This window comes from Ailuropoda melanoleuca, chromosome 9, assembly GCF_002007445.2.
Source record: "Ailuropoda melanoleuca isolate Jingjing chromosome 9, ASM200744v2, whole genome shotgun sequence".
In the NCBI taxonomy this organism is placed as follows: Eukaryota; Metazoa; Chordata; class Mammalia; order Carnivora; family Ursidae; genus Ailuropoda; species Ailuropoda melanoleuca.
Genome location: NC_048226.1, coordinates 33,546,487 through 33,567,861, shown reverse-complemented (window position 1 = coordinate 33,567,861; position 21,375 = coordinate 33,546,487). Strand labels below are relative to the sequence as shown.

Below are 21,375 nucleotides of genomic sequence, written 5' to 3'. Positions count from 1 at the left end.
CGACAAGAACTAGGCTTTATGATTCTGGGCGACAGTACTAATATTTTTCATAATGTAGTTGTTGGTGTGGATAATACATTTTGCTCCATGTCCTTTCTTTCTGTATTTTTTTTTTTTTACCCCTAAGTTGATTCATTTTCTCCCTGCGACAGTGCATGCGTTCCCAAGTGCGACCAAGACTGCATTGGAAGCAATGAGTTGCCACTTATTATGTTTAACATTTGTCTTACCAGGAGTTAAGGGGCCAAAATGATTGTCCCAGATATAGGGTGTCGGGCTTTCAATTGCCTCTATTCTTTATAGTCCAATAAATAAATTTTCCTTTTTTAATAGCACATTTTCTACATCATAGCCCTTAGCAAACAAGCAAGAATCAATAAGTATTGAACTTCATTCAGCATCAACTGTGTAAATAAAATGTCAATTGTTCAGGCTCTTAGTCTGGAAGAGTCTTAGTCTTTCATCGAGGCTATCTGGAAACTTCCAACTCCCCCCAGCAGGGAATCAGCGCAGGAGCTGTTCTCTGGGCCAGGATAATAGAAGTCTGTGCTTCTGTAGATCCTGTATGCTGTAGGGACAGCTCAGTAAGTGGGACATCAGAGACCCAGGGGCCAGAGCGATGAGACACACATTCTTGGGGGACCAGGCATCATGCCTTTCCTGGGCCTGTCCCATTTCAAAGTGTAGAGCGTCACTTCTACAGGGACTTTCTGATGCAGAACTGAAGAAGACACTTTAAACTTACACGCGTTCTCGAGAACAGCTGAAATACCTGAGGACAAGCTCGCAAGAGAAAAAGGGACCCAGAGTCACAGCACAGACCTTGGGCATCTGCAAGCTTGTTAGAAAAATACTGTGCTCACTGGCAGAACCAAGAGCACTTATGTTCGTGGTTATGGTCTTTAAATTACATAAGGGAATGTTCATAATTTCAGCGAAAGTTGTCATCTGTGACTGCAGTAGAGTTCCTCAGAGGTATTCATCCTAGACCAGAGCTGCCTTGTGCAGGCAGGGGCGTTCTGACACCATGGGACAGTACGCTGCCCAAAAGACAGGTCCCACAGGAGCCTCATGACCTGACGCAGGCTCACTCTCTCTGTCTTCGATTTGCTTGGTAAAATGCAAAATCCTACTGGCTTTTTGGGTTGTTGTGAGGATTCAATTATGAGGTAATACATATATGAAATTGCCTCTTTTTTTTAAGATTTTATTTATTTGAGAGAGAGAAAGAGCAGGAGCGGGGGTGGGTGGTGGGCAGAGGGAGAAGCAGACTCCATGATGAGCAGGGAGCCCGACATGGGGCTCAATCCAGGGACTCCGGGATTGCAACCTGAGCTGAAGGCAGACGCCCAGCTGACTGAGCCACCCAGGCGCCCCTGAAATTGCTATATAAAGTGCAATACAAGTGACATCCCAGTACTGTTACTGATAGTGTCTTAGCTGTTGTTTTTGTTATTAGACTGTATCTACCCTGGATTTAAGTATTTGGACAGACCATAGATGATGCAACTAGAGAACTGTATAAAGAAGACTATAATAAAATGGGCTGGCATTTGGGCACTAAAAAGATCTGACATATGACACCTAATGAAATGAGTATCTTTTTGACTAGAGAAACTGTTTTTACTTAAAATCTACATGAGAAACAGTTTGTATATAATAACAATTAACTAATAGCAAAAATTTACTAGCATGAAGAATAACCATTATATTAATCACATTAAATATTTTCACCCCTATAGGGAAAGATATTTCCAAGCAGGAGGAGGCCAAAAGCATATATGTTTAATTTAACATGCTATCAAAGCTATCTATTTGACATTAATAATTCTTTTTTAAAAGTTAAGTAGTTATGTTTGGTTTGTCTCTAATTTCACCAGCGTGAAAATTCACATTCAGCACTATGGGCAAACCCAGAGTTAAGCATCATTTAAAGACCCTCCCATGTTCTCTTCCTTGTGTCTCTGATACTTCTCTATACAGTTGTTCTTCCACTTACAATGGGATTACTTCCCGATAAAACCATCATAAGTTGAAATCGTAAGTTAAAACTACATGTAATACACTTTACCTACAGGACATCATAGCTCATCCTGGCCTACCTTAAACATACTAGGAAGACTTACATTAGTCTACAGTTGGGCAAAATCATCTAACACAAAGTTTATTTTGTAATAAAATGTTGACTCATGTAATGTATTGGATATTACACTGCAAGTGAGAAACAGAAAGATTATAAATGTATTGATGGTTGACCCTCATAATCATGGGGTTGACAGCTGCAGCCCACGACCCCTGCCTAGCATCTTGAGGCAGTATTGTACACCATACTACTAGTCTGGGAAAAGATCCAAATTCAAAATTCGAAGTACAGTTTCTAGTGTGTGCATAATGCTTTTGCACCATCATCAAGTCAAGAAATCTTAAACCATCTCAAGTCAGGGATCATCTGTAGTAAAGAGCTCCTTCTATCATTGGATATGGTTTATCTTCGTTTGCTCTGCTGAATGGCTGTGATTTTCACTTCTTGAAGAGCCTTTCCTTCTCAACCCCTTGCAGTACCACTTTTACTTCAATCCTCTTGCTAGTATGCTTTCTTGAGACAAACACTGAATTCTTCCAGCCAAGTCATTTGTGCGGTTGTTGGCTGCTCTTGGATATGTATCATACAGTGGAGGTCCCTCTCCTTGAAAGATTCTACTCACTTGGTTTATGGCACCTTACTCTCTCTTGACCCTTCTGAGCTTTCTCTCTCTCCTTGATGGACCCTTCATGACCCCTTAATGATGGGCAAACCATTTGACCTGACCCTCATTAAAGAAAAAATTATCCTGACATTTGTCAAAATGGTAAGGAAGACTTTATTCAAGATTGTTGTGACAAGTGGTGTTGAGACTATTTCAATGGGGAAGAGAGAATAAGGCCAATTCTAAATACAGTGAGAATAAGTGGGGATTTATAGTCAAGGAGCTAGTTTGAGGCATGTAGAGGTCAGTGGATGGAAAATGACTAAGGGTGATTACGAAGAGTGGGGAAAATTCTTGCTGAAACTGACGCAGCACGATTCTTGCTGTAGGTAGGTCAAGTGTGATCAGTTATTAAGCCCAGGATGATAAAGGATGGGGAATTTGGTCAGAGACTGATGGGGGAGTCTCTCGAAACTGGCTTAGTGGGATTCATGCTAAAACGGGACATTGCAAGGGCAGACACTGAAGCCCATGGTTGAGGCACCAAGGAACTTGACTGACATTTAGTCAAGGAGAGAGCTTTATCTCCTTTCCACTGCTGCCTTTCCATCTTTGTCCTTAGATCTCAAGTGGGTACATGGATTGGCCTAGTTTTAGCTAGGACTCTGTGATGTTTCCTAAGAAACTGACCTCCCCAGACTTCAAACCCTGCGATACTTTGTTTTCTATTTACGGATAATTTCAGGCCAGCATATCCAAAACCAAACCTATCAACTGTCTCCCTTTCACCATTTTTGCCATTATCGTCTTTGTTCTTCTGGTCCTTCAAGCTAAAAACATGAAAGTCTTCTTTGACTGCGTCCTTTCCTTCCTCAATAAATTTTACCAGTAAATTTTGTTCATTTGTCTTCATGGGTTCTGATCGAATTTCTGCTGTCACTGTGCTATCTCTCAGCTATCTCGCCAAAGGGGGTCTTGATCTGCTGTCCCTGACTTCAGTTCGGCTTACATGGAACAGATCAGCCAGTGGTCTGATCTTCCTGTCACAATTTAATTCTCTCCCTCCTCCAGTGGCTGCTTACCTTCTCTTGCAGGAAACCTTAAACCTCATGACCCTAGCCTTCTGTTTCCAAAGGCCTGGAGTCTCATGCTCTTGCCGAGTGTTGGACATTCTCACCTTGAATGCTTGTGCTTGACCCAAATTCCTAAAGCACAGAGTTAAGGGCTATGTCCTACTTCTCAATTTTTCCTAATTTCAGTTCACCTTGATTTTTCTCTAATTTCAGTTTCTATCTATAATATTTGGCAGCAGTCTACTATATTTTAGTACTTAACATTACACCACTTTTATACTATATTTCATTGTCACTTCATCATTTTTTGTGAATAATGTCTCGACAGTTAGGTTTGGCTTTAGGGGCCTGACATTTTTCATCTAGATCCATCTGGATATCTTACAGGAAAAATGGTAGATAAATGTTAATTCAATTACTTGTTGCTTACTCCACTGATGGTCAGTTTTCTTACCAGGAACATGTTTAGTTCTTCACCTGCTGCTTTCTCTCTGTTCTACAAGTAGTCAACATTTTGTTAAGAAATGTGAATGTAGGAAGTTCATTTCCTGGTTAGTTATCAATATGTTTCTTAGGTACTCATCCTGGGTAGCCGTATCAGCAGAACACACAGTTCTTTGCCTCTCTAACTGAAGTTTGATAGATACTTGTTCAGAGAACTGAAATACACCAGGTTTGTGACAGATTTCTTGTTGGAAAATTAAGGAATGGAGAGGTGAAGTGACTTGTCCAAGGACTGAGGTGGAAAATTAAAATTATTAGCTGGACAATGCAAGCTTTTAAAAAAAAAATATATATATATATAAATATCAATGACAGTGGTAAAATAGGAGAACATTGTACGAACTTTGACAATTAATGCTTTGTTTTTGCATAATAATATGTGTAAGCTGCACCAGACCCGTGTTATTTAGGTGAGGGTCTTAAAGGGAATGCCTGGTCATAACTCAGGGGTTTGTTTTGGGGTCCTTTGAAGGGCAGTGGGGTGAATGGAGCATATTATGTTATGTCATTTCTAGATGGGAACACTTAATATTGTTTAAGTCAGGTCTTCCAAATCTGTCCAAGAGAAGACTCTCAATTTCTATTAAGTAGATTTATGGAGGCCATGAACATTGTTCTGTAGCTCAGGGATTTGTGTTTAATTTTCTGGGATACCATCCAATGATAATGTCTTGAGGACTTGAATTTCTGTGATAGGAAAACTGAGATTAAAAAATATTCTACTATCCATGCTGACCTCAAAATAAATTGGACTCTGAATACTAGAGCCAAGATCTCCACACCCCCACCAACCCCAACAACTGTTTGGTTTTGAACAATGTCCTTAGTGTGGTTTGCTCAGTACAGTTTTGGGTATTTGTTGTTGCTGTTGTGCTTTTATTCATTTTTTGAGGTTTTCCTGATGGTGGCTAGGGCAGAGCAAAAGGATATTTGACAAAATGCAGAGATTATAATGCTTGTGAAATCTAACCAAGTTCATACAACGCTGAAATATTTCTAACATCTTCTGAAATGATAAGCAGAAGCATAGACAGGTTTGCATGTTTCCAGGTAGGGATTTGTTGTATGGACATTTTTTTTGGTTATTTGACCTTAGTTGAGAAATTCAACTCATTTTATCATTGTGTAGGTATAAGAGATACATAAAAAAAAAATGTGCATGGGTGGTGCCTTAACTTGCTATTTAACCTTAGACTTTTTAACCATTCTGAAGAGAGCCAAAATGTGGGAGAATCGTTTATTTGTAAGTAGCTTCTCTGTTATGCATTTGTATTAGTAAATTCAATTAATTGCTTTTAGCCAGGATGATAAATACATGTATTTGAGTCCCACAGCAATTTTAAATAATGCCAAGCAAAATGAAAAAACATTTTCCACCTTTTAATGAAAAAATGAAGCGAAAATGAAACTAGCACCACTCCTATGTTGTAAATAATAGATTTTGCTCTATTTAGATATATTATTAAACCTGGGTCACTTGAAATAGCTGTAACTAATAAAGGAAGAATTAGAAATACTCTACCCAGTAAGTGACATGCGTGCTTAGTCATATTCCCCAGTGGAAGATATTATAGCTGGAAAACATGGCCTCATGGTCTACGATCTCCATAGTTTCAGATTTTCTATGATATGTCGCCAATGTGGCTGTATTCAGAGCAAGATACCAAACAGCTCATTCTTTCATTCATTACTACGTAACATGCCAAATGTGAGCACGATTTATTTTCCTAAAAAAAATAGTAATAAAAAAAATGTCCTCTGTATTTTCTCAGCTCTTGTTCTTGAGTGGCAATCCTTCCTGTATCACTGGGATGTGATGATGTTACGGCTCCACTACAATCCAGCAGTGGCAAAGTGCCAGTGATAAGAAAAGAAAACGGAATTCACACTGTTTCTACCTATAGAGCAATATACTTAGGGACATTATTGCAAAAATAACATTTTTCTTTTCTTTTTTTTTTTATGTCTATGTCAGAATGCCTTGATGATCAAGGAAGGATAGAGTTGAAACTGGTATTCTTACGATTTCTTAATTAGAAATGCATAAGTCTTATTTCCTCTTTGATTAGCGAGTTGACTTATTTATGTAATCATGAATTTAAAAAAGAACACATGAACTACAATACTTGAACTACAGTGGATTTCAACCCATTCAACATTTACTTGAACACCTACTCTGTGTAATCTGTTGTCCCTTAGGGAGGTTGAGGGAAAGGGAGCAAGACTATAAGAAAATCAGAGGAAGTGCAGGCCTTTAAAGAACTTTAAAGGTGATCTCCTTCATATAACTTTAACTTGACACTTATTCCTTTATGTTCCTTTTTGGGGCAAGTGATAAAATTGTAAGAATATTCTACAACACTCTGTCCAATGGGAAAACATGAGGACTTAAAAAAAACTACAACAGAAAATCTAGAAAAATTTGGAATTTCTTTAAATTGCTGATTTCTCTAGGTTTAACTTCTTTGGCCACAGCTCTAAGTAGCTGGATCACAGCACTACAGAGACAATGTTTTGGGCTACTTAATGAGTGGATATGGATTAACATCCAACGGAATGTCTATGCCATAAATCCTCATAGCCACCTGTGGTCAAAACCTACTCACCTGGATGAAATGCGAAGACAATTATTCAGGTTTCCTTTCAGACCCAATCATAACTTAACACTTTCGGGCATTGTAACCAAAAAAAAAAAAAGGTGTATGGAAGTTTGGCTGTCTCATAATTCTAAAATTAATGCATTTTGAACTTTCTGCAGTTCTTTTCCCAGAAATTCTTTATAACTTTTCCTTTCAAGTGTGTTACTCCTTAAATTAATACATAGCTATGGCAAGCTGTCATTAGAATTTGATGATTGAGCAGTTAATTAAGGAAGGAGCGTTTTCTTTTCTGGAGGTTAATATCAATCTCTGAGCGGAGAGCATTCCATATGAAGCTTAGCTTTGTAAACTTGTCCAGTTCCTAAGACCTAAGCAGGTGACTGGTGCTTTGTGGCATGTGCAAAGAATGGCGAATGTGTCAACACAAGTGTGAATCGAGTGTTGACATTCTGAGACTTTCCTTCTGTTCCTAAGCCACCCCACCCCTCCAACCCCCACGCTTCCTCATTTCCTCCCTCCTTTTCAGTGGTCTGAGAAAATCAGACACTAAATTTGTCCTACCCTTGATCCTTCCCCATGTCTGGAGACTTTTCATGATTATTGCAGAAGCATGAACACAAGAGAAAAAGGATTTCCACCAAATTGTAATTTACAATATAGCTAGCGATCACTGTCTTCTGTAGATGCAATCCCTATTTGAAAAATTGGAAACACTATTTTCTTACTTTAGAAGATATCTCTAACTTTTTTTGTGATTAATATTCTCCATCTTACAGGGTTTTTTAAAAAAGTACTTTTGTTTAGGATACCATCATGCAATAGCATCAGTCAGTCACTTCTCTGATCCCACCAAAGATAATTGCACACTTTTACCTCTTTTTCAAACTTGCTATCCCACTGATCTCATCATTTCACAAGATGACCTTGAAACATTCTTCAAAAGAAAATAGAGGTTACTAAGTGCATAAATATTTCCTTGTAGCCATAATGTCTAAACCTGTCCACACCCACTATTCATTCTTTCTTGATGTTCTTTCTCCATCTATCTCTCTCCCACATCTTCCATCTTGAGGTTCCCTGTGTTCTGAACATGCTCATGCCTCTTCCATCTTGAAATACAACTGCTTAAACCCAAGTTGCTTGTAAGCTTTTGAAAGGTCAGTCTACCCATGTTCCACACTGTTTTCACCTGTATTAACTCTTCTTTGCCCTATACCTTCTTAGGTCCCTACCATTTTTAAAGGTCAACAATGATCTCTATGTTGCCAAATCCACTGGCCACTGCCCTTTGTGAAATTTGTCCTTATAGTATTGGACTCATTGTAAAATATATCATATGTTTTTCTTGTACCTTTCTGGCTGTTTCTCTCTATGTTCCTCTTCTTCTGGGGACCGATCAAGTTTATGAGCCAATGCTTTTTAATTCACTGAAAATTGTGTTCTATTTTGGATATGTCTGGTTGTACCGTGCTGAACTTGTGAACATAACTGCTAGCGTTCCCCAGGGCTCATTTTTGAACCCCTTTCTATGAACCTGGTTTTCTAGGGTGATCTATCCCAAACAAATGGCTTCAACCACCACCCATAAACCAAGGTCTCTAAAATTATACCTTCAATGGACTTTTCTTATTTCTAAACCTCTATATTCAATTGTTGTTGAGGCATCTGTAATTAAATATCTTGCATTTCTGGGGCATCTGGGTGTCTCAGTATGTTAAGGGTACCACTGTTGATTTTTGGCTCAGGTCGTGATCTCAGGATGGTGAGATAGAGCCCCAAGTTGGGCTCTGAGCTGGGCATGGAACCTGCTTAAGATTCTCTTTCTCCCCCTGCCCCTTCACCCCACCTTAAAAAAAGAGAGAGAAATATCTTGCATTTCAAAACCAGGAGGTTCAAATCCAACACTGTTCCTCCCAATCCTGCTTGTTTCTTTGCTCTAATCTCTAATGTGGAGAATTGTACCAATTGGTCTGGTCACCCAAGCCAATACACTGGGAGAGATTCTAGATTATTTGTTCTTGTCATTCTCTACATCCAAAGGGTTGGTAATACCTCTCTGTTCTTGAACTAAATCTCTTTCCTTTTCACCACCACCCTTTGCTCCTATTCACCACCATCCTTTGCAATTTCCTTTCCCTGGGGTTAGCCCTCATCACTTCTCACTGTATCACTTGAAGTTCCAGCCTTCTTGCTGTCAACTCCTTTGTGTGCACATAGACCCTCCTAGCTGGACTCCTGGCTTCCTCCTAGGTGTCTGCTCTCAGTATTCCCTCACGCGCACTATGCCCCTGCCTCTGCAAGTGCCTTGCTGCTTCAAGCCACCGTGAATTCACCCAGCCTACTCTCCCTGGCTCAGATGCCCCCTTCCTGCTCCACCTGGTTGACACCTGCAAACTCTTTCCATATCACTCCTTCCAGGAGACCCAGCTTCAGTTCTGTGTGCTTCCTCTGGGCGCATAGTTGCCTCTGTATACCTTACCTTAACCTGAGTACAGTGGGTAACATTATCACTTTGGTGAAGTGGTTCTGAACACAGGCTTCATGGTCGGGTTAGCTGGGAGTGTGGCGAGACTCCAACACTCACATCATAATGGTACAGCAACGTACCTCACCTGTCTGTGCCTCAGTGTCCTAATCTCTAACCTGGAGATCATGCTATCAAGCACACCGGGGAGTAAAGATTAAATGAACAAAAATATGTAAAACACTTAGAATGCCTGGCACACAAGAGTGAGACTTAATAAAAGTTGCTTTTCTCTTTCTTCCTTTTCCTTTTTTTTCTTCCTTTTCTTTTTTTCTTTCCCCCCTCTTTCCCTCCTTCTTCTTCTCCTCTTTCTTCTCTTCATCATCCTCCTTTTCTGCCTTTTTCTCTCCTCCTCTTTCCTGTTTGCATTTTTTTCTTCATCCTCAGCCTCCTTCTCCTATATTATTACCCTTTCCCCCCGCTAGACCTCTGTGGAGGCTCTGTGGCTATTGGGACTATATTATTACATTCAATTCCACACCTCAGAAAGAAAGAATTCTTTCTTTCTTTTGTTTAAAGATTTATGTATTTATTTTAGAGAACGAGCACATGTGTGCACGTGAGCAGGAGGAGGGGGAGAGGGAGAGAGAGAAAGGAGGGAGAGAGAATCTCAAGCAGACTCTATGCTGAGCATGGAGCCGTGTTGGGGCTTGATTTCACCATCATCCTGAGATCATGACCTGAGCCAAAATCAAGAGTGTGATGCTTAATGACAGAGCCACCCAAGCACTGCCTGAGAATGTTATTTCTTATTGGACATTGAGAAAAATACAGTTTCTACCTGTTTTTTCAACCTTTAAAAAATCATGATCTTCATGATTCAGAGTTAGTGTGTATGTTTCATTCAATTAATGATAAAATACAAGTCTTCAGGAAACCTGTGTAAATGCTAAATATGAAAGAGTGAGGGCTTATATAAATGTATGATAAGCATAATAATAATGTCAAACACATACATATCATTTTTTATGTGCCGGGCATGGTTAAAAGAACATTGTGTTTATGAACTCATGCCATTATTGTCCCCATTTATAAAGGCTGATATTCACGATGTTCCTTTCCAATTCACAAAGTTAGATTACTTATTTTATCCATAGTAATTGTATATAATAATTATTTTTATAATTATACCTTTTCAAGCTAGAAACGAAATGACAGATATAATTTTATATCTTGGAAAGGCAAGGAAAGAAATGTCATTTTCTATCAGAGAAAGATGGGGGAAAAAACTTAAGTGTATAAGATAGGCAAATTAAGTAGGTAAAATAAAGTCTTCATTTTTTAAATTTGTGCCCACAATTCTAATCAAGGATGGAGTTTTCAGTAGGAGTTAATCTCTGCTTCTTGTAATGGAAAGACCCTGACCCTTAGAGTGAATTTCTATCTCCTCCATTTACAAAGAATAGTTTTGGGCCAGCCAAACTTGCGAAAAGTGTAAGCCTCAATTTCCCACAATGCATTTGGAAGGAGGGAATTTGTTTAGAAATAATGTGTTATGTTTGTTACTATTATAGTTTTAAATTGGAACATTAGCTAAGCTATATATTTAAGATAGATTTTTTTCTTCTTTTCCACAAATGAAGAAGGATCCTTGGAAATTTGGTCTTCTATGCTTACATAAGTTCAGAAAATGATAGCATACCAATCTCCCTTCTTTTGGGTTTGTTGTGCAATTAAGAAGTACTAAGAGGGCCTGTAGAAAAGGTACTTATTCAAGTTGATTTAAATATTTCTTGAGACCCTCTCCTTCTTCACTCAATATCTGTTAATATCTCCAGACACATTAGTGATCTATGGAGTGCAGTTTGTGTGTTTGCCAATTTGGGTTCAATCCTATGAAATGCAATACATTATTTTTATTAACATTAAGTTTTGTTGCATTTTAGTCATAATGAGCTTTTGGTCATAATGAGTTTGACCTGAAAGCTTGTAAGTTGAGAATAACTGATAGCAAACAAGGAAATTAATTTGCAAATTAAACTCTTAGGGAGAATTTTTGTTTGTTTTTTTTCCTAACAGTAAGAGTTGGGGCCTCTGAGTTTAGATGGCCCTCATGCTATGATCCAATTCAGCATTACACTGAGTAGAAAAAGTGAAAAATATTGCTGAAAGAATTTGGAGGAAGTTTTACAATGCATAGAATTTGTGGGCTCTATTGATCTGAGTTGTGAGACAAATAATTTTGGGAGAAGGCAGGTGGTTCATAATTAGTAAAGAACAGGAGCTCATTTTCATTTCTCATTGTGACAAAGATTCAGTATTATGAGATTTAGCTTGTATTTGTATTAGATTTTTGTACCGCAGTTAGTTGAGATTGTAAGCCTGTGATACGTTATTCATCTGTTCTCAAAAGACAACACACTTGTACTTTGATTTGACCCAATAATAGAGAAGGATGCTAATGATAGCTCATTGGTGTTCCTTTTGTACAAATGTAACAGACCTCCCACTTGTCTGGGGCTTAACCATGACGTATTTATTGAGAAATTATCCAACAGCACACGTATGAAGCTATTGTAAGTGCTTTTCTGACTGGTAGAAAGTTTATTGGGCACTGCAGCATCATATAACACTTCTTACTCTTCACGAGACCAGCATTCAGCAATATCCAAGAAGGCAGAGGGTGGTTCTGTGTTCCCCATGGTTTTGGTGTTACTTTCCCTCTTCGTTTAAATGTTCCTGCTTTTTCCCTGTGTGGTTTCCATAATTGAGGTTGATCATTTGACCCATTTGGCCATCTTTGGTCTATTTGGAAGAATTCAGCAATCAAAATTGTTTGTTTCATGGAGAATTTTGCTCTTACTTAAGCTGTCATTGGTAAGTCGTGGAAACATGTTATCCACTCATTAGTTTTGTCAATACGTGAGACTTAACCTGATTATTTGACAATTTTTGTTCCCCGAGGAATGCGAACTTAGGTTCTCCTATTAACTTTTGAAGGAGGGAGCCAAGAGTGAAAAAGCCCGAGCCTTACTTTGGAATGGAATTTTGTTTCTCTCTTAGTCCACATAGATGGTGTGTCATTTTTTTCTCCCCCTCCTGTCGTCTCGGAAGATATAAATGTTTTGCTCTGGGACAAAGCTGTTCAGTGGAAAGCCTCTGAGTTCCAGACTTAGTCTTTTTTAACTAGCTAAATTGTTAAGAAGGAATCATTTAACTTTTCTGGACTCAGTTTCCTTATTTGGAAAAAGAAGAGGTCAGAGGATAGTAGCTTTATTGTGATCTAAACTACTGTTCTAGGATTCCATTGTGCAAGTAACAAAAATATAGTAAGATATGAAACTTGTACTAAGTTATTTCCTCTAAAAAAAATTGTTAATAACAAAACTCGTTAGCTATTTCATATTAATTTTACAGGACAACAGAGGATAATAATGCCTTCTGAATCACTATAAACCAGCGAACTAACGCACAGTCGGAATCCAAATTCGTCACATTTGTTCTAACCATTGCTTCACTCCTTTGCCCATTTGAAGTTCCTGTGATTATTTTTTGCTAGCTCTTTGGGAGAAATGGGTTATTTTTTTTTAATTATGAAAATGTTATTTCAGTAAATGTAATTTAATTAAAATGAGAATTTCTGCCAACTGTTTTAAATAAATACAGTATTCTTTTGCTGGTATGAAAGGAGTTACTATTTGCTGTCTCATTTCCTCACTAATATGCTGGCGTGTTTCGCGTGAACCTGAGCTTCTGGAAGTTTATTCTTAACCAAAGCAGTTCCTTTTTCATGTAAGTAGGTTAAATGTGAATTGGGCAGCCTCGGGGTGCTTTTTTTGTTCACTTTCAAAAAGCCCCCTCAAGAGGGCCCCTTTTAGAAACCTAGAATCATATGTTTGGAAGATTGATCCAAATTAACATTAGAATGGTCCTTTTATTTTAAAAAATTATACAGACTATCTTAAATATGCTAAACTGGCATAGATTGAAATAAAACTGAATAAGGGAAGTAAGATTTCTTGTTTTATTCTACCTTTGCGGTGAAAGAACTGAAATCAGAGGGAAAAAAATGTCGAGTCTGTTAAGGTACAATTTCTGTCCCCAAAATACAGGAGGAAATGTATTTGTACAAAAGGTTCAAATTAATGTCATTCATTTTCCTGTGACTTTATGTGCCCTAGAATGGTGCGTGCAGATCAAGAGTTTATATATGTTTTGACTTCTGAGAAGCTTGTTTATTTATTTCTAAAGAAATATTACATTAATAAATTCCTAGAATTGCATTTTTAAATCATCTCGTTGATAGAAATGCTGGCACTCAGTTAAGTATATGCATGTGTCTTCTCTTTTGTAAATTGCATAGCATTTTTTTTTTAGGGACAATGCAAACATTTTAATTTGTTGGAAAAGACCAAACCATTAAATATCAGTAAAATGGATTAAACTGATTTTTTTAAAAATATGTGGAAAACCAGAGGACTACAAATTATGCATTGGCTATAATTCAGGACTATACAATAACCCAGGTCCCTAAAGGTCTGAAAAGAATGACAGAGAAGCCATGATTTTCAGACATGTGCATTATATATGCTAATAGCTTTGCAGTGAGAAAGGTTTATATCCTCGTAATAGAGGAAACATTCATTTTTAGCATTTCAGACCATGGGGAACATAGTAATTACAACAGGCACTAATATCTGTCTCCTTTCTATCCTTGCTTTCACCCCTCCCCTTCCAAGCACTTGAATAATCCCAGTGGAATTAGTCAAAGGACTTTAAACCTCTGTCATTTCTAAAGTCTTTTATTCTCTCTTTAGTACAATATTGGCCCTCAAGGAATGTATAGCATAGCTCAGGTATATAGATCATCCCAGCAAAAGAAATTAAGCATGTTTTTCTTTACTTAAATATGTCTATAGACATTTCCATTTATGTGATTTACAGTTCAGAAGCACAAAACTGGAATACTTTTTTATAGTTGAGATTAAGTCTAAAAGCTGTGCTCTCCGTAAAAATCAGTGTCCTTCCTCGAGCAATCCCACCATTACCTAGAACAGTCTGGCTAAAGTTCAGTCTTTTGGAATGAAATAAGTTTGCAAATTTTTTTGCCAGATGAAATTTGTAAAAACAAGTAGTGATTAGCACTTAACCTGTAGTGTGTGAGCTTTGCCTCATTTACCTGCAAGATTCCTAGCAAGTAAATCCAAGCCCCCCACCCCCACCCCATCTTAGCCCACATCAGATACAGTGTTGGGAGCTGTGATGTTTGGTGAAGATTCTCACGTTCTGAACAACTTTCGAGCAGTTCTGTTGAGGGGTGTATAGGCTTTCAGTAGCTAGCACCGGATAATTTATATCAACTGAAAGTGTGCCTTTTAAGGCCCCCCAAAATGGCTCTTCTGAAGACTTTTTACAAACTGACTTTTACTCAAAACAGGCAAAAAAAATAACACAGAATAAACTCATAAACTTTTTTCCCCATCTACTATGAAGGAGTCGTATGGTTTTATTTCCTTGTTAAAGTTATTAAATTACATCATTTAGAGAAGTTAACCTGTGTTATCAGGAATAAAGCTGATATCACAACAGACTTAAAGCTGGATGATAGATCAGATTTCATTTTGTTCTATAATTTTAACTCTGTCTTTCTCTTGTCTCTCTCCTCTTTTTCTCTGTCTCTGTCTCTCTGTCACACACACACCCCCACCCTCTGTCTCTTGCAAATAGCTGTCCTAGACTATATTGTTGAGGAAACCAGAAGGCATACAGATGGCCTGGACTTCGCTAGTAAAGAGGAAAGTTTTGAGGAATCCTATGGTTGCTTCCGCCTCTGTCACTGGGCAGCAAGCATAAATCAACAACACTTGCTCTTGAATTCCTTTTTTTTTTACGTTGAGAAGATGACCCATTTGCAATATCCCTTTAAGCCGTCTACTTAGAACTGGTAGTCATCACCACCCAAAAGAGCCATTCTGGTAAAATGCACTAGTATAAAAGCTTTCGGTACAAACTGTCTCCCCGCCCCCCCCCACCTCCAACTCCCATGCTGCCTCCGAACTCAATGCCTATTTCATTGTCTAGTCAAATTTTCCATATTTATAAAATTATTATGCTTTCTTGAGTAATCACCCTGCTCCCCCTCATGCTGATATGTGCTCTAAAAGCTAATTATTTGGAAATGTTCTCCCCTTCCCCCGTCTATCTGGCAGGATTGTATTCACTCTTTCAGTCCCTTTTAAGGATTTACTCCCAGGAAGTCTCCCCCAACCACTGGGGATTGAAGACCTCCTTCCTTTTCATGGCTACCACCCTCTCCCCCCACCTGCACGACAGTACTTAGCAGCCTGCTTTGTAGCTATTTGTCAATTTGTAAGTCTTATTTACTTGCCTTGGATTCTTAAAGCTGGACAAACATGTCCTATTCATCCTTGGTTCCTCAGTTCTGGCAAGGTGCTTGGCGAGGGGTAAATACTCAATAAATATTTATGGAAGCCAGAAGAAAGATGTGTGCTGGTGTGAGCTGAGACAGACAAAGTGAGAGAGAGAGAGAGAGAGAGAAAGGAAGGGAGGGAGGGAGACAAGGCAAATGAACATTCCAGGAGGCATCGCTGTGAGGGTGGTGGGTATTATTTCTTTATTTTTTAGCTCCTACCAGCTTTCTGCTTTACTTTTAGGTTTGGGTTTTAACAAAAAAAACCTCGGGTTGTGTTAAAGAAGGATCATGTGGGGTGTTTTGGCGGCTTTTTTTTGGGGTTTGGAGATGCAGTGGAGGTTCCAGAATGCTGTACTGGGGACTTCTAGTTGTGTTCAGTTTGGGAAAAGTAAATAATCCCCAAAACTAGATTTTGAGTTTGTGAAATCTGAATGAAAATAAATTAACAAAATTTTTAAAATAATAATAATAATAATAATAATAATAATAAAACACCTGAGTCTTAAGAGAAGAGCCGAGAAGGCTGCTGGAGAAGTGATACTGAGTTGCTCTGCCCTTGCCCTTCTGGACCCCCTGGCTCGGGCAGAAGGCTAGTTTCTGCTTTTCTCCAGCTCTGCTTTCCTCCAGCACGGTGATGTCCAAGGGTACTTCATTTCAGACCCTCAGGGTCTCCTGTTAGATCCCTTTCTGTAAGAAAATGTTACTTGGTGCAATGACCAAAAGTAAAGGAATGGCTTTTACTCCGGGGCTTAGCTGTCCTCTTACCAGATCCCTTGGCCGCTAACTAGGAAACTGGTTAAGCGTGTTGAAGGCCAAGTGGAAGTTTTGCTGGTAGCGAGGGACTCTGGGGAAGGGGAAGAGAGGGGATTTTTACCAGATAAACATTTTTAAAATATATTTAAAAATTGTGGTAGAGGAAATTACAGAAGACAGAGACCATCAAAGAGAGGAAATGCCAGGTAATTACTAAACCTTCAGTGCACATTATCTTTTAGAGATATGAGGCTGTATCTCTATTCTCAGGGGGTGAGATGGTTCACAGCATTGCTTTGCATTGCATTTTTTTAAATCATTGGATCATAATATTGTTTTGCCTTTTCTCAGTCGGTACCAGTTTCTCTGGCTGCATTTGTTGTTGATTGTTTATAAGCTGAAGCCCAGCCATTCAGACCCCCTTGATCCAGTCATTTATAACATATTTTGATCGCATACACACTAAAACACAGACTCGATCTGCAATTTTGAAAGAAAATCTGTTTTCATCTTCTATTTTTGCATTGTTTTACAATCTGTCATTTTTACTGTACAATCTCTTCGTAATCTCCTGTAATCCTTGCTGACTCATTTCTCAGTAAATCGAAAAAGATGGAGCTTTATGGGTAGATTTTGAGGAGGGAGTGACAAAAGGGAAGGACATACAGCATGAAAAATTCCATTGTGCTTTTCAATTAAGTTTTTTTTGCCCCTGTGGGAGAGCTGTTCCCCAGCTAGCTCTGGTTGGTAAGGAATGGTTTGATCTCTCATCATAAACGGAAAACGTGAAGGGGACTGGCCAACAAGGTGCAGCTGGCCTTCATAAAGCATCAGTCAGCATCGTGCATCAGAAATAAGCGTCCTTATATCCGCCATTAAGAGCCTTGTGATGGTGGCAAGTCATAGTCCCGTAGCTCTGTAGTCCTGGCTTCCTCATTTAGAGCCTGGAACACAGTAGTATCTAATTTAGGATGTGGCTGAGAGAGGTAAATAGCATAACATGCAAAGATTGCTTCCAAAAAAGTTACTGGTACTCAACAAATCTTTGCTATTATTATTATTGTCGAAACTAATAAAACCAAGACAAAGGGAAGAATGGGATAAGAAAATGTGTTGGAATGAGTACGGCTAGTCCACAGGCAAAGACCTAGAGATACACGAGGATACGCAATTTTGCCTTGGCAAAATTCAACACTCTTGTAAATTATTATAAAAGGAGTCATGTTCCCCCTTGAAACAAAGCTGAATGAGAAGGTAATAGGAGCCCGAGAAAATGGGAAATCGTTACACAGTTTTAGAGTTTTATCAAAGAACGAATGCTTATTTTTATTTATCTCTTATTATGGAAAAAAATAACCATGGTTGATCAAGGAAAAAAGATAAACAGATACTAGGCCAGTACCTATTTACTACCAAGATCTTTTTTTTTTTTTTTTTACCGCCTAAAATAAAGGGTGGAAACAAAAATTCAATCACTTCCCAACACTGTAATGTGAACTGTTTTCTAGATGTTCCCTACTCATTTCTGGCTACAATAATGAGAGTTCTTTTGAAACAATGCCATAAAGCAGCACTAAATATGTGCTCTCCCACACACTGCATATAAGGGAAATCAAGAAGGGAACAAATTCACTAACTGTTTGCCAAGGTCAACTTTTCTGTTTTTCAAAGAGTAATGTGTTTTCCTTGACAAATAATGTAATCCGTTCTGCATTGAAATATGGGCCTCCTGATACAGAATTCCTTCTTGAATGATAATATAAACCCCTGCTCTCTAATTTCACAGTAGGCTACTGGGTGCACATTTAAGAAACTATCAGTATTAATTTGTTTGAAGGAAATATATTTATTGCTGGTTCTTTTGTGTTTCTCCTTTCCACTCTGTATCTTTACTAACTAATATTCCTTCATAAGATCATTTATAAAGCAATGAAAGACTTCTTCTTTTTACTTTTCCAACTAAATTGTTTTCACTTCATACCTGGAACGGGCCCGGCTGGGCGGGGGGTGGGGCTCACCTGATCTTCTTCAGATGACCCTCAAAGGTTGTTCCACCTTCTCAGACTTTTAGAAAGGAAACTTGTATGTGAATGCACTTGATTTTATTTTAATTTTGGTGACATAGGGGAAGGGGAGTAAGACGGTATCAAGCTTCTGCAGTTCTCTTCATAGGGTAGAAAACAATTGCTTTAGCAAACTGTCTCTAAGGTCCCTGGTTACCCTACTTACCTATTTACATTACTGCCACCTCCTCCACTCTATAAACTAACAGGCAAACAGCCAGGGCACCAGAGCCAAGATGCATTCAAATCCTCGTATGTTCTAGAAAGGCCCAGCCTTCTCCTCACTCTGCTCAGAAGGTGGCTGTCAAGGTGTGCTTGCTGAGCTGGACTGAAGACTTGAGCTGGGTGTCTGGGTGTCCCTCTTGATACCCTGAGCTCTCTATTAAATTTCTGTACTGGGAAATGCTGACCTTTTTAACTGATATTTTAAAAATGGTCTGTATTTTGTAATGGACAACCAACCAACTCTGGGTGTAGGAAGCTCTTGCTAGATAGTGGTATTGGGGAAGGAGTTACAGGTGGGGAGTGGCACCAGGGAGCGTGCTGACCCCTCTTTGGAGACTGGGGAGTGGGCTTTCTGACTCGGAACACTTGAGTTTGTAGGATTAATGGCAATGCTTTTGCATTCAGGGATTCGTATAGCTGATGCATCAGTAGCTGGGACTTTCACATGATTTTGAGGAGGAGTCTGGCTTTCTTTCAAAACTCATTATTTCCAAAGAGAAAAAGGGAGAAAGGAAATTGTCAAGGCGCCTCCTTCCAGTGGCTGGGCACGTGGGTCCAGCTGTCCCTCTGCCTGCAGGTCTGACCTTAGCTTCCTTATTCATTTCATGTCCCCACCCCCACCCCAGGGCCCCACTTGCTCACTCTGGGCCACTCAAAGTAACCTGTGCATGCCATTTTCATTCCTACTTCTGTATCATTTTAAGAACATATTCTTTTTTTTTTTTAAGATTTTATTTATTTATGTGACAGAGAGACAGCCAGAGAGAAAGGGAACACAGCAAGGGAGTGGGAGAGGAAGAAGCAGCCTCCCAGCGGAGAACCCGGGATCATGCCCTGAGCTGAAGGCAGACACTTAACGACTGCGCTACCCAGGGGCCCCTAAGAACATATTCCTAAACATTCTACTTAGTTCTTCCCCTCTAAAGCCAAGCTCTTTCCCAAACCCTGCTCTCCCAGAAAGCCACCATCATCGATCTAGGGGTGGTGAGCAGCTCTATGTTCTAGAAGCAAGTCCATCCCACTCTCTGTAGCTCCCAGGAATTCTGTTCCTTCTTAGCAAATTATGTAGGTAGGCCTCAGCTAAAATGAGAAGATATGTATGCTTAGGTGCTTAATTTGTTTTGTTTTGTTTTTCAAGTCTCCAAATAATATGTAAACCATTGTCTAACGAAAGGACTTTTAAAACAGGACAGAGATACTCATCTCAAATATACAGGGTATGATTCACCCCACCGCTGAGCAGGGACTGACCTGTCTGTGGTCCACATCCTAGGGCGCCCTCTGTGTATTAAACACAATTGTTCTGCTGTCCAACCTTCAAGAATCAGGAGCATTTGGAGAAGTGCAACATGAACTTTCTGTACCTACTCGGGTGCCTGTTAGCACTTAAAAAAAAAGTTTACTATAATAATCAGGGTTACTAGAAATAATCTTCACAGATCTTGATGGTAAATAATATGAGGCACTCGAGACTTCATAAAGTTTTCATGGTCTAAGTTTTTTGAAGATCTTTCTTAAAGTACCTGATTATTAAAGGAATACATGTAACTTGTAGAAAATATGGAAAATGCAGCTCTAACAATATGTGATTCCACCCCTCAGCATGCATTTTCTTCTAGCATTTATATGTGTAATATATAAATAAGCCATTCAAATACAAACTATATGTAGTCTGTATGGCCAGAGAGAGAGAGAGGGAGAAATAGCTTGGAGAAATAGCTTGGAGAGTGAGTGGGAGGGAGAGGGAGAGAGGAGAGAACATAGTACTTATTTATATCTAGGAAGAGTAGAGTTAGAAGCATAGCCTCAGGGGTAAGAGGATGTTGCTTTAGGCTAGTTATTTAATATCTCTGGGGCTCCAATGTTTGTTGGCAGAATTAAGTGAGATACTATGAAATAATATTTATTGAGTGTATCTGATGTCCCAGACATTGTTCTAAACATTTTCACGTAATAACTCTTGTGACACTGGCCTCTTGTTGTGTGTAAATCACACTTGTATACGGCTTAGCTTATTAAATGCTAGCTTTTTGTACATGATTTTTTTTTTTTCAAAACGTAGATAGAGGGGCACCTGGGTGGCTCAGTTGGTTAAGCATCTGCCTTCGGCTCAGGTCATGATCCCGGAGTCCTGGGATGGAGCCCTGAATTGGGATCCCTGCTCAGCGGGGAGTCTGCTTCTCCCTCTCTCTCTGCCCTTGCTCATGCTCTCTCCCTCCCTCTCTCTCTCTCTCTTTCTCTCTCTCGCTCACTCTTTCTCAAATAAATAAACGAAATCTTAAAAAAATAAAATCATTAAAAAAACATAGATAGCTAGCTAGCTATGTGAAGTTTTACAACATACTTTTCATTTTATGTTTAAACACTTTCCCTGAATGAGATTTTTATTTAAATATAAATTTACTAGTTCATGTCTTCAAATATAAATCAAAGGACGGTATTCATACTCTTTCTTCCAAGGATAGCATTCAAATTCTTACATTAGTAAAGACTAAGACTAGCTTTCTGTATATTACCGGTTGTTCAAAATCAGCGTGCAGTGTTTGTAGACATACACCATGACCTTATCAGCT

At 38.9% G+C, this 21,375-nt stretch overlaps 1 protein-coding gene across 2 annotated transcripts in view; it reads left to right on the top strand.

Moving 5' to 3' along the window:
• Positions 1-21,375, top strand: part of TOX (thymocyte selection associated high mobility group box) — a 293,124-nt gene that overhangs the window by 37,702 nt on the left and 234,047 nt on the right. The window lies entirely within an intron of this gene.